We start from the raw sequence: 12,457 nt of genomic DNA, 5'->3' as shown, positions 1-12,457 counted from the left end.
CCTTCAAAAACAATACTGCACTAAACTATACTGCCAGTCAGTTAGCAAGCTTGATTGATTGATTAATTAATTAATTAAGCACTTGCTATGAGCCAGGCATGGTACCGATACTTAGTATGGTAAGGCTGTAGGTAAGGCAATGGAACCACAAACAAGTCACTTATCCTCTAGACAGGGTTCAGAACCTTGTTTTTTATCACAGACTCCTTGGGCCATCTAGTAAGGCCTGTGGACCCCTCCTCAAAATAATGCTTTTCAATGCATAAACTATGATACATAGAATTACCAAGGAAAAACGACCCAACAGTTAAGAAACCTTGCTCAAGGGCCTCCACTCCTCACCTCTAAAATGGGAATAACATGCAATTTATGTTACCAAGTGGTTGTGAGAAAAGCAGTTTGGAAAGCTGAAAGTGATGCAGAGCTATATGCTATATCATAAGTAACTAAGACAAGCCCACAGGCTCACACATACTCAGTGGCAATGCACACATACAGAGGCCCAACTCAAACGTATGTTCCTAAGTACATAACTTATTCCCCAACACACATACATAAGCATCTGCACAAAAACATGCCCCAAAGGTGATACACCCCTGGGACACAGGCTCTAGGAGCCACACGGCTGTATGACATGCATACATGAGAACATACACAAAATGGGGCTATCGGGAGTCATATACTGCAAAACACATTCAAAAATCAATGTGTTGGCATGGTCACAAGTACTTATGCACCTGAATATTTGCAGAGGCACACACTTCTACACATGCCCATGTATATATTTCCCTGAACACACATATAAGTATAGACTGAAATCAACACAGCAAAGATTCATGGGCAGAGACTTTACAAGGACAGGAAAACTGAGGCTTTGCTCCCAAGTACCAACTTTTAGAAGGTGCACAAATTTATAACCAGATGAACTTCCCTCCCCCCTCTTCCATGGGCAGTGGACTTCCCTGGAGCAGCCTCTGGTGCCCCTGGGGACTTCTCCATTGGAAACCAGCATCCTATCATCTCTGCCTCAAACCCCACTCCCCAAAAGGGCTGTCCCTCCAAAGGTCTGGTATGGAAGGAGAATCAGGAGCAGGGGTCTTCCAAGTACCTATGGTTGATTTAAGGGTGCATTTTGTACCTGTTGTCCACAGTACCCAAATTACAGATTGTACGTCTGCCCATAGGTGTATACAACCCACAGATGATCCCTCCCACACACCAATATATACATGGTAGCACAAAAATGCACACAGCCTGGGCTCACACTCATGCTGCCTTCCCTGTCTCCTCCACTGCTCCGGAGGCATACAATTCTGCTGAGCCAGGCCTCCCAGTGCTGTCGAACTTAATCCTAGGAGATGTTTCCTTCTGCTGCAGTTTCCTGTCTTCAGCTGTCAACAGTTCCAGCCCATCATCTCTCTAACTGTCTCGTTTAATATCAGTAGTATGGATCTGGACATTGTCTGAATCCCCATCGCCATCTCCGGCATCCGTCTCCGTCCCTCTTACCTCTCTTCTTGGGCTGGTTTTCAGCATTTTTGCTCCACTAAGAGGAGGGCACTGACAATTTCCCTTCTTGCCGTGTTTACTTTATGTCTTTGCCCAATATCTATTTGTCATTTTTATTGCATTTCTCTCCGTCCGCATTCATCTTCAGGCGAGGCCTTGTCCTTAGCATTTGCCTTATGAATAGAGAACAGGATGCTTCGTGGAGCTAGGGATTTATGAGCAAAGAATCTTCTGTGTCACCGAGTCACTGGTTCCAATTGAACCCAGCTTGGTGGGGAACAGCAGAATATGGTCAGTATTCACCAGTGATAATAATACAAAAGAGAATCAGCAACACAATGCAGTAGAAAAAGCATTAGCCTTGAAGTCAAGAGGCCTGGGTTTGAATCCTCATTTCAACACCTTAGATGTGTGACCTTGGGAAAATTATTTCACCTCTCAAAGCTTTGGTTCTTCATCTTTAAAACAGGGATAATGATACTTTGATTACCTGCCTCATATCGTTGTGGTGAAGAAAATAAACATCACAGGGGAATGATGACGTGAATTATTATTACTTTTGCATAATGCATACTTTTTCAAAGCACGAATTATTGTAATTATTGCTGATGCTCAAAGGGCTTTCATATCCATCATTTCATTTGGTCCTCACCAAAATCCTGTGAGAGAGTCTACCATGCCTCATAGGGAAGATAACCTTCATTTTACAGGTTAAAAAAAAGCAGCCCCAGAGGGGTAAGGTGAATGCCCCCAAATCACAGATCAAGTTAATTAGAGAATTATGGAATCTCCAAATTGGAAGGAATCTTTATTCCAGCCCATTCCTGAATAAGAATCCCTGCCTTTCATCCATCAAGCACTAAGGACTAAAATTCCTAGTCATGTGCTAATTCTACTAAAGGATGACACTCATGTCCACAGGAGGGGGAAGCAGAACAGAGCAGACAGGATGAGGTCCATAGGACTAGAGGTAGCAGATTGGAATTTGTGTTAATAAGTATAAAGCTGAGCACAAAAGAAGAATAAAAGCAATCATTTTCCTGCCAATCTGAGCTTAAATTGTAGCAACATGGGTTTAGGTTAGACAGGAAAGTGGGTTTCCTGGCTGCCGGAATTGCAAATCCCTGAAGCAGGGGATCTAAGAGTTAATGTGGAATTTCCCATTTCTAGAGATGCTTAACAGCAGGTTAGAACCCTACTTCTCCACCCCTAACAATGCTATACACTGAAGAGAGAAAGATATGCCTGGAGCAAAAGGATAGCCTCCTGCTCTAGAATTCAAAGCCAGTTTTCTCCTAGGTAAATCTAAAACCCTGAAGCACCAGTCTAGAGTAGGAGATGCCCAATACTCCCTTCCATTCCTTAACCCCCAAGCTGGACCTCCTCTGCCCAGAAAAGCAGCAAACCACCATTCGCTGTAGCCAGAGAACAATGATACATGGATTCATTCAATGTTAGAGCAGGAAGGCATACTAATAGAATGGATTATTCAACTACCTTGTTTAACAATTGGAAAAATGGAGGTTCAGAAAGCAGAAGTGACTTTCCCAAGGTCACACTTTGAGTCTAAGAGGAGCTACAACTCAGATTTAGGTCTCTTGATTCCCAGTCTAGTGTTCACTGTGCCACACTGCAGTGTGGTACAATGGATAGAGTTAGCCTAGAGGACCTGGATTCAAGTCCTGCTTCAGACAAATACTGGCTGTGTGACCCTGGGCTAGTCACTTTACCCTCATTGCCCTGCAAAAAAATCCTCATTTGGAAGTTCCCTATACCTGTGAAATTAAAAATCCAGTCTGTATTCTTACTTCCCATACTTACACCATCACAATAAATGAGGATCAGGGAGACTGAATTTAAGAGACATATGTAAGAGGCCTCCAGAGAGCTCCCCTCCTCTCCGAGAACTTTCTCCCCTTCCACGAGTTACCTAAACCAGGTTGGTAAATAATTCATATTTTTGTCTTCCTTTCTTTTCTATTTAGTTTTCCATGGCCTATCATTTGTGGCTCCAGCACTGGGGCAATTTTCTGACTCACTGAATGATTTGACTCTTTTAAAAACATCTCAGCTCACCAAAGGATTTTCTCCCCAGTGAAAATACATCAACTAGCTTCTCCTCATTCCTCAACTGTGATATTGTTGCAGGGGCTAAATGTTATTTAAATTGTATTTACATACCAGGCCATGATTGGTCTGCAGAGGCAGTCAAAAAGCCAGCTTGGGCCATGTAAATGAATTGCAAGCCGAAAGTGACCTCAGCTGATAGCAGTGAGGTTAAAGACACTCCAACACAAACAAGATGAAATTATAATATTTTCTTGATTCAAAAGCAACTTGATGGAAACATCTTAGATTCAAACCCAATTGCTCTCACTGGAGATAAGAAAAAAAATTTTTTTTAAATGGCTCTCTTGATAAGAGCCAGTGCATCTCTCTCTCTCTCTAATTGCATTCAGCTTGACCCTCCCTCCTGATTAAATGCCTATAATTTTTCTCCCAGCGTGTAATTTTTTAATTATAATATGTTTGAAGAACATCAAAATTGTTTGGCTGTTTGCAGGAGGTGGAGAGCGAGTTGTTGACAGAAGAGTCAAACCATTTCTTCTCTGATCTGCTGGGGGGACCTCAGCGGGAGCTTGATAAATATTAATTGACGATTATGACAGAGGTGTCCCTTGGTGGATGGATGTGGGCGGTGGGGGGAGCTTAAAGAGAGTTGTGAGTGGAAAGGAGAGAGGCTGAGATTCTATGGATAGAAAATTCTTGTTGCATCCTCCCTTTTGGTTTGGCGAAAGATAGAGAGGAAAGACATCAGATTGTCTTTCCAATTTCCATTTGCCATAGTGAAATTTCTGCTCAAGTGCCTCTAATGAGATGGCCTGGTCCAGTGCTTTCTGGAGACCAGGAATGGGAGCCACATGTGAAAATATTTCACTGAATGTTCTTTATTTAGGAAAACACTTTTCCCCCATAGTTGTAGTACACATAAACACATGTAGAAAGCAAACCAACATGTGTCATTTTGGGAACCAAGAGAAATAAAATTCTTGAAAAGTGTGGGAGACAGGAACAGCCACAAAAAAAGATTGATCTAAGATAAACAGTTTTCACCAGGATTATAAACCAAGGTAGACTTCAATCTCCCAAATTCAGTTAAAAATAAGAAAGCCCTGCCTGACTGAATTGATCAGCAGCACAAGGAAAAAGTTTTTCTGGGAGACCTTTAACAATAGACTTGATTACCTAAAGGGCTCTTCTTCCTGAAGGCAGGGGGATGGATTCAATGACCAGCAGAAGGACCACATTCCTGTTAGAGGAGCCTGTAGGTCTGTGTCTCTGTAGTCATGACCTACAGACTCCTTTTGCCTTTTCCCTTCTTGTCACTGTACAGTCTAGGCCATGGTTTATTCCCCCTTCCACCTTAGGTCATCAGTCTGACCCCCAGACCTGAAAAGGATACAGAATTGCCAATTCAATTTACCTAAAACTGGTGGAGCCTGAAAGCCTGTCTCTACATTGACATATAGCTAATCTAATACGAATTGATTTCAGTTTTTAAATCCAAGCAAGTCGAGAAATTGCAGCGGGTTTAGGGGAAAAAAGAGGTGGGGGTGGGGAACATTAACTTGCCTGCCATAAGGTTTCTCTTTTGCCACAAGCATATTCAGGATATTGCTTGCTCTAGTTCCATTATTACAAATGTGTTACTCCCACCCCCTGCCAAATTCAATCCTAGAGCCCAGTGCATCCTTGGAGATTCAGAATTCTGTCTAAGAATTCACCACCAGGCTGGCTGAGTTGGGTTCAATAAGTTTTTGAAACAGAATGCAATGACTTCCCCAAAGCAGGATGGGAAAATCATCATTGTCATCATTATCATCATCACCATCAATACTAGTTATTGAACATCTACTCTGCATAGGGAACCTGTTAAGTACTCAGAAAGCAAAGAGATCACCTACATTTCCCATTGTGTCTTCCATTTCTCCTTCTTTCTACCATTCCTTATGATGATGAAGAAAAAAAATAGAGGAAGAAAAACAAGTTCTATAAAACGAATCCACAAATATAATGTGATATTTAAAAAAAGAAAGTAAAGAAGTATAACACACTATCAATCAACAAGCATTTATTAAGTACTTACTATGCACCAGGCACTAAAGATAAAAATATAATAACCAACACAGTGCATGACCTTAAGTCGGTTAAATTCAAGATGTATTTAGAGAGAGGGGAAGGGAGAGGAGAGGTTAGAATTAAGTGCATAGGAGAGCTCAAAGAGGCAAAGGAATTTAAGGAGGGACAGATCACTTTTTGCCTGCAGGATCATGGAAGAAATAGCTCCTAAGCTGAGTCTTTGGAAAGGAGAAGTTGTCAACAGGTGAAGAAGCAAGAAGAATCCATCACAGGCACTAGTGACCACATCCATAAAAACATGGAGACAGGAGAGGTAAAATATGTCACCTTAAGGATCCTAGATTTAGATCTGGAAGAGACCAGAAGGTCATCAATTCTAACCTCTCTCATTTTAGAGACTGGGAAATTGAGACTAAAAGAGGGCACATGGCTTGTTCAGCTGAGGTGGGCATTGAACCCAGGTCTTCTTGACACCAAGTCAAGGTCTCTATCCATTATGCTATAAAGGCCTTATGATTGAGTTTGGGATAGATAGAAATAGAGACAGAGACAAAAAGACATAGAGAGAGATAACAAGGATAGAGTGAGAGATAGAGATGGAGATTCAGATAGAGATGATAGAAATATATAGTAACAATATTCAAGACCCTAAATGAGCAGCATAGACTAGTGATGTCAAACTCTACATAAGGATCCCTGTGGATCACACATTGATTTAGAAAATCACATATTAATACCATTTATGTTCCATTGTGTTTTTGCTTGTTTTGTTAATTATCCTAATGCTATTTTAATCTTGTTCAGAAGTTGCCCCTATGTGGACAAAATGGTACCTCTGATACAGACTACAAGCATTAAAGGGTTCAGAAAAAAGAGAGATATGCAAGTAGCCCCTTCATAGAGGAGGGAGATCTTGAGCTGCCTATGGAGGACACTGTAGTAGAGGAAATAGTCCAAGAGAAAGCATGGAGATGGAAGTGAACAAGGAATGTGGCGGGGAAAGGGAGTTGACCAGCCTAGATGGAGTGAGTTTGTGTTGGCACCAAAAGAACTCAGGAATCCTAACTCTCTGTGTAGACTCTTTCCATGAGACTTCATTGTTGATGATCTCTGACTTCGTGTTTCAGAATGGTGAGAAATAAGTTTATAAAAGTAGGTTGGGACCTGAAGTGTCCTTCTGAGCACATAGTAGCAGCTTAATAAATGATTGATTGAACTAAATTGAATTTTCATGAAAGAAACTTTTATAGAAATCGCAACTATCTCTTAGATCTCTGGTGTCCTGATTCTCCTTACACGCATGGTGAAGGTATAGAAGAAGAAAGGAGAGAAATAGATTGTATCTGTAAGACATTTCCTTCTTGGGTGGTTGAGAGGCTTATGGAGACTCATCCAAAGTAAGGCAATGGAGGCAACAAGAACCAATAAATAAATGAAAAAAATTAGATCCTAATAGGTTAAAGGTGGGATACAGTTGGTTTGTGATGACAGAGAGAACCTAGGAATTTTAAATCTCAATGTAGGGGGCAGCTAGGTGGCATAGTGGATAATAGCACCTACTTAGTAGTATCATTTCCTCCATATTAGGAATGGGAAAACTGGACCCAAGGACATGACTTGCCCAAGATCACACAGTTCATTAAAATGGAGCTGAAACTCAAATTCAGTCCTCTAACTTCACAATCTAGTGATCTTTCTGTTCTGAAAATCTGATGAGAGTTTGACTGCGGAAAGGTCAGAAGCAAAGGGAGGAAATGTGGAGGAAAACAGACCAGGGTAAGGTTCCAGACTGGGTTGTCTTGACAAACCAAGGGAATATCATGGGTGTTCTGTATGCCTGGCAGAAAGGGTAAGTGATACCCTCATCAAGCAAAGGAAGTAGAAGGTGGGCATCAAATACAAGAAAGTGGTGAGCCGAGCAGGGTTATGAATCCAACCTCTGACTCTTAACAGCTGTGTAACTGTGGGAAAGGCAATTGACCTCTCTGAGTCTCAGTTTTCTCATATATAAAATAGGAATAATAAAATCTATAATACCTACATCACAGGATTGTTGTGAGGATCCAATGGGATTATGCAAAGTTCTTTACACAGTTTAATGTGCTGTATAATCTGTTATAATTACTTCACAGCTTTGCTTAGGGCCCTAGCTATAGAACCTCCCCCCACCCCCATCATACAGAACTGTAATTTCATCAGTATAGGGAATTATTAGTATGGAAACACCCTGCACTGATGCAGTTTAACAAAAATCTGTAACCACACAAGTGTGGAAACTCTTTCCACAAATACAGATTAACAACTCATCTACAATCTATCTGTAGCCCAAGATCACACAAATAGAAACAGAAGCAGAGTGTTCTGACTCCAGATTCAGTGGGTTTTCCCCTCTAACATGCTGCCTCCACAAAGGTAGAACAAATTTTGTGACTTTGTGTTAAATGGGGGGAGTTTATATTCTAGAGACTATGAGAACAAAATAAATCAAATAATTAGTTAAGTGCATGTATTCAAATAAGATGTTCCCCATTATCTAAAATCAACACCTTCCTCATCTCTGCCTTTCAGCATCCTTATCTTCCTCCTCCAGGTGTCACCTCATAGAATAATAGGATCATGGATTTAGAGTTGGAAGGGACCTCAGAAGCCAGTTAGTCCAACCCTTTTGTTTTATAAATGAGGCAACTGATCTCCAGAGAGGTTAGGTGACTTGTCCAAGGCCACACAAATAGAAAGTGCTGGCACTGGGATGTAATCTCAGCCTCCCATCCTCCTAATGGAGCCCTCTTTCTATAACATGGATGTTCACCTGCATGCTTATATGCACATACTTGTAACCTCCCTTCCCTGGTCCAGGTCTTTGTATATGGGCATGCCTTTGCCCACAAGTGCTGGGCTCTGTCTTTTTTAACCAGAGCTTCAAAGTGAAAAAATAAAGCCAGCAGCTCCATATCAGAGCCAGGCTGTGCTGGGCTGTCTTGGCAATCCTGCTCACTCACTGGAGCACAATCTAACATCACATTCAATTAACCTCCATCCTCAAGTGGGCTCTCAGTTTCCTCTTGGGAAATGCAATTTAGGTTGTCCCAGTTAGGCTAGCTTCCATTTACAAAATAACTCAACCTTTCAGTTGCATTCAAGAGCAGGTGCCCCCTGAACAGGGGAGAAGGAGAGTTGTGATGCCACCAAAGCAACATATGGGGCATAGGGTCACACATGCAGGGCACCTCCAACTGGGACCAAGGCTAAGCTTAAAAATAAACATTTGTTGCCTTGGGATTTCCCTCTTCTGATAACCAGGCCTCCTGCCTTCTAACTCCTCTGCTGCCCTTCCGTGGGTGGTCTTACTAAAAACCTATGGTTTGGATAGTGTCAGAGACAAAGTAAACATGTAGCAGCATTCCAGCTCGCTGCCTTTTCTCAATGTATATAAGAAAGGGAGAAAGTAATCAGCAGCTGCTCTGTTTCTCCATGGTTGTTCAGCTGAATCTCTTCCCTGCTGAATGCCCTCCAATGTATCAGTTTCTTGGGGCTTTCAAGAGCTCTCATGTTAAGAAGTTGAATGAGGTCAATATGGAAGACTAGAGGCAATGACTTAGCCAAACTATTTCAACATTCCCCTCCAAACAACTTTAAAATAATGCCTCAAATTGAATTTTAAAGGGGTAGAGTCAACAAAAGGTTGAGGTGAGACATTTTCCCAGCCTGACAATTCAGGACATCAGTAGGTAAGGTCTGTGACACTGGGGTTGGGTCTTGCCCAGAATGTGCAGCAGCAGTGCCAGCTGAGAATTTTGTAGGCAGCCACTTAAGACTTAGCAGTAGCAGCCTCAGGAGCTTTCAGCCCAGAGATGGTAAGAGGTGGTCAGAATATTAATCATAAAGAGATTACAGGGGGTTGTTTGCTGGCACTAGGTGCAGTTGGCACTGATTGGTAACTCTATTGCCCATGCACTGTTCTGGGTTGCATTTCCAAGGTGACGAGCAGAGTTTGTGGTCAATCACAAGGGAGCAGGGGTCCTGGTCACAGTTCCAAGGCAGAGAGTAGTGCTTGTGGCTGCAGGAGAACAGGGTCCCTGATCACAGTTTTAGGGCCAAGAGTAGAAATAGAACCTGTACCTGCTGGGGATCAGGGCCCTTGCTGAGTAAAGGTCAGAGTGTAGACCAGGTAAACAGTGACCACATCTCTCCCCAGATCACACCACCTTGGAACCACCAAAACCTTGCACACCTCCAGAATTAGCTCTAAAAATAGCAGCACAAAAAAGCCTAAAGTTTGGCATAGTGCCTCCCAACCCATAGGTGAGTAGAGTCCAACTTTAACACAAAGTGAAAAGTCAAGAAATAGGCTGGAAAATTAGCAAACAATAACAAAAAATAACTTGACCATAAAAAAAGTTATTCTGGTGGTAAAAAAAGACCAAGGCACAAACTCAGAAGAAGACAACAAAGTAAAATCTCCAACAACCAAAGCTCAAAGAAAAATGCCATTTGGACAAAAGCCTAGCAAGAATTCCTGGAGCAGTTAAAGAAAAAGATAAAAGTGGTAGAGGAAAAATTGGGAAAATAAATGAAAATGATACAATAAAATTATGAAAAGAGAATTAATAGCTTGGGGAAAGAGGCACCATTGGTGGGGGGGCAGGGCAATGGAGGTTAAGTGACTTGCCCAGGGTCACACAGCTAGTAAGTGTCAAGTGTCTGAGTCCAGATTTGAACTCAGGTCCTCCTGAATCCAGGTCCAGTGCTTTATCCACTGTGCCACCTAGCTGCCCCAAGGCATCAAGATTACTGAAGAAAATAACACCTTCAAAAATTGGCCTAATGCTTAAAGAGGCACCAGAATTCACTGATGAAAAGAATTCCTTAAAAAGCAGAATTGGTCAAATGGGAAAAGTGGTTCAGAAGCTTACTAGAGAAAATAATTCCTTTAAAATCATAATTGCACAATAGGAATCTAATGGCTCTAAGAGATATCAAAAAGTAATAAAACAAATTCAGAAATAGAAGAAAATGTGAAAAAAATCTCATCCTGGAAAAATATATCAAAAAGAGACAGTTTAAGAATTATTGGACTAGCCCATCAATTGGGGAATGGCTGGACAAGTTGTGGTATATGAATACAATGGAATACTATTGTGCTGAAGGAAATGATGAGCAGGAGGAGTTCAGAGAAACCTGGAGGGTCTTACATGAGCTGATGATGAGTGAGATGAGCAGAACCCGAAGAACATTGTACACAGTATCATCAACATTGAGTGTTGACCTACTGTAATGGACTATATTCTTCTCACCAATGCAATGGTACAGAAGAGTTCCAGGGAACTCGTGATAGAAGAGGATCTCCAAATCCAAGAGAAAAAAAAAGAACTGTGGAGTATAGATGCTGATTGAACCATACTATTTCTTATGTTATTGGTGCTGTTGTTTTTTTTTTCTATTTTGAGGTTTTGCATCACTGCTCTGATTTTTTTCTCTTATAACAGGACTAATGCAGAAATAGGATTAATGTTATTATGTGTATATATATATGTGTGTGTATATCTATATCTATATCGATATCTATATCGATATATAGATATATAGATATAACCTATATCAGATTACCTGCTGTCTAGGGGTGGGGGGAGGGAGGGAGAAAAATCTGAAATTGTAAAGCTTGTATAAACAAAAGTTGAGAACTATCTTTACATGTAATGGAAAAAATAAAATACCTTATATGTAAAATTTAAAAAAAAATTTAAAAAAAGAATTATTGGACTACCTGAAAGCCATGCTAAAAAAAAAGATTGTAAACATCATATTCCAAGAAATTATAACAGAAAACTGACCCAATATGTTGGATCCAGAGGGTAAAATAGAAATTGGAAAAAATCCACTCATCATCTCTTGAAAGAGATCCCCAAATGAAAACTCCCAGAATATTATAGTCACATTCCAGAGCTCCCATGTTAAGGAGAAAACATTGCAAGCAACCAGAAAGAAACAATTCCAATATCATGGAGCCAAAGTCAGAAACACAAAATTTGGCAGTTCTGTGTTAGAGGAATAGGGGATTTTGAATATGCTATTCTGGAATGCAATGGAGCTAGGATTACAACCAAGAATAACCTACCCAGAAAAACTAAGTATAATCTTTTAGGGGGGAAATTGATATTTAATGAAATAGAGGACTTTCAAGAATTTTTCATGAAAAGTGCAGAGCTGAATAGAAAATTTGACATTCAAACATAAGAGTAAAGAGATACATAAAAAGGTAAACATGAAAGAGAATCATAAGGTATTCAATAAGGTTACACTGTTTACATTCCCATTTGGGAAGATTTTATATTATACACACACATATATATACACATATATGCATATGCATATGCATATACATATACATATATATATATATATATATATACACACACACACACATAATTCCTAAGAACTTTATCATTATCAGTATAGTTAGAAGCAGTCCATATAGACAAGAGGGCATGGGCATGAATCTATTATGTTGCAATGATTTAAAAAAAATGGGTGAGAAAGATTAATGTACTGGGAAAAGGGGAAGGGAGACATAGAATGGGGGGAATTAGCTCACATAAAATAGGTGCACAAGGAAGAGTTTTACAGTGGAAGGGAATATGGGGAGGAGATAGACAATGAGTAAACCTTACTCTCATCAGAATTGGTTCAAAGAGGAAAGTATATACACACACATATGTATATAAATACATACACTCAGTTGTGTAGAGAAATCTATCTTACCTAACAAGGAAATAGGAGGAGGGAAGAATAAGAAAAGGTGGAAAATGGG

Source organism: Dromiciops gliroides, chromosome 4 (genome assembly GCF_019393635.1).
Source record: "Dromiciops gliroides isolate mDroGli1 chromosome 4, mDroGli1.pri, whole genome shotgun sequence".
Classification (NCBI taxonomy): Eukaryota; Metazoa; Chordata; class Mammalia; order Microbiotheria; family Microbiotheriidae; genus Dromiciops; species Dromiciops gliroides.
This window is presented reverse-complemented; position numbering follows the sequence as displayed.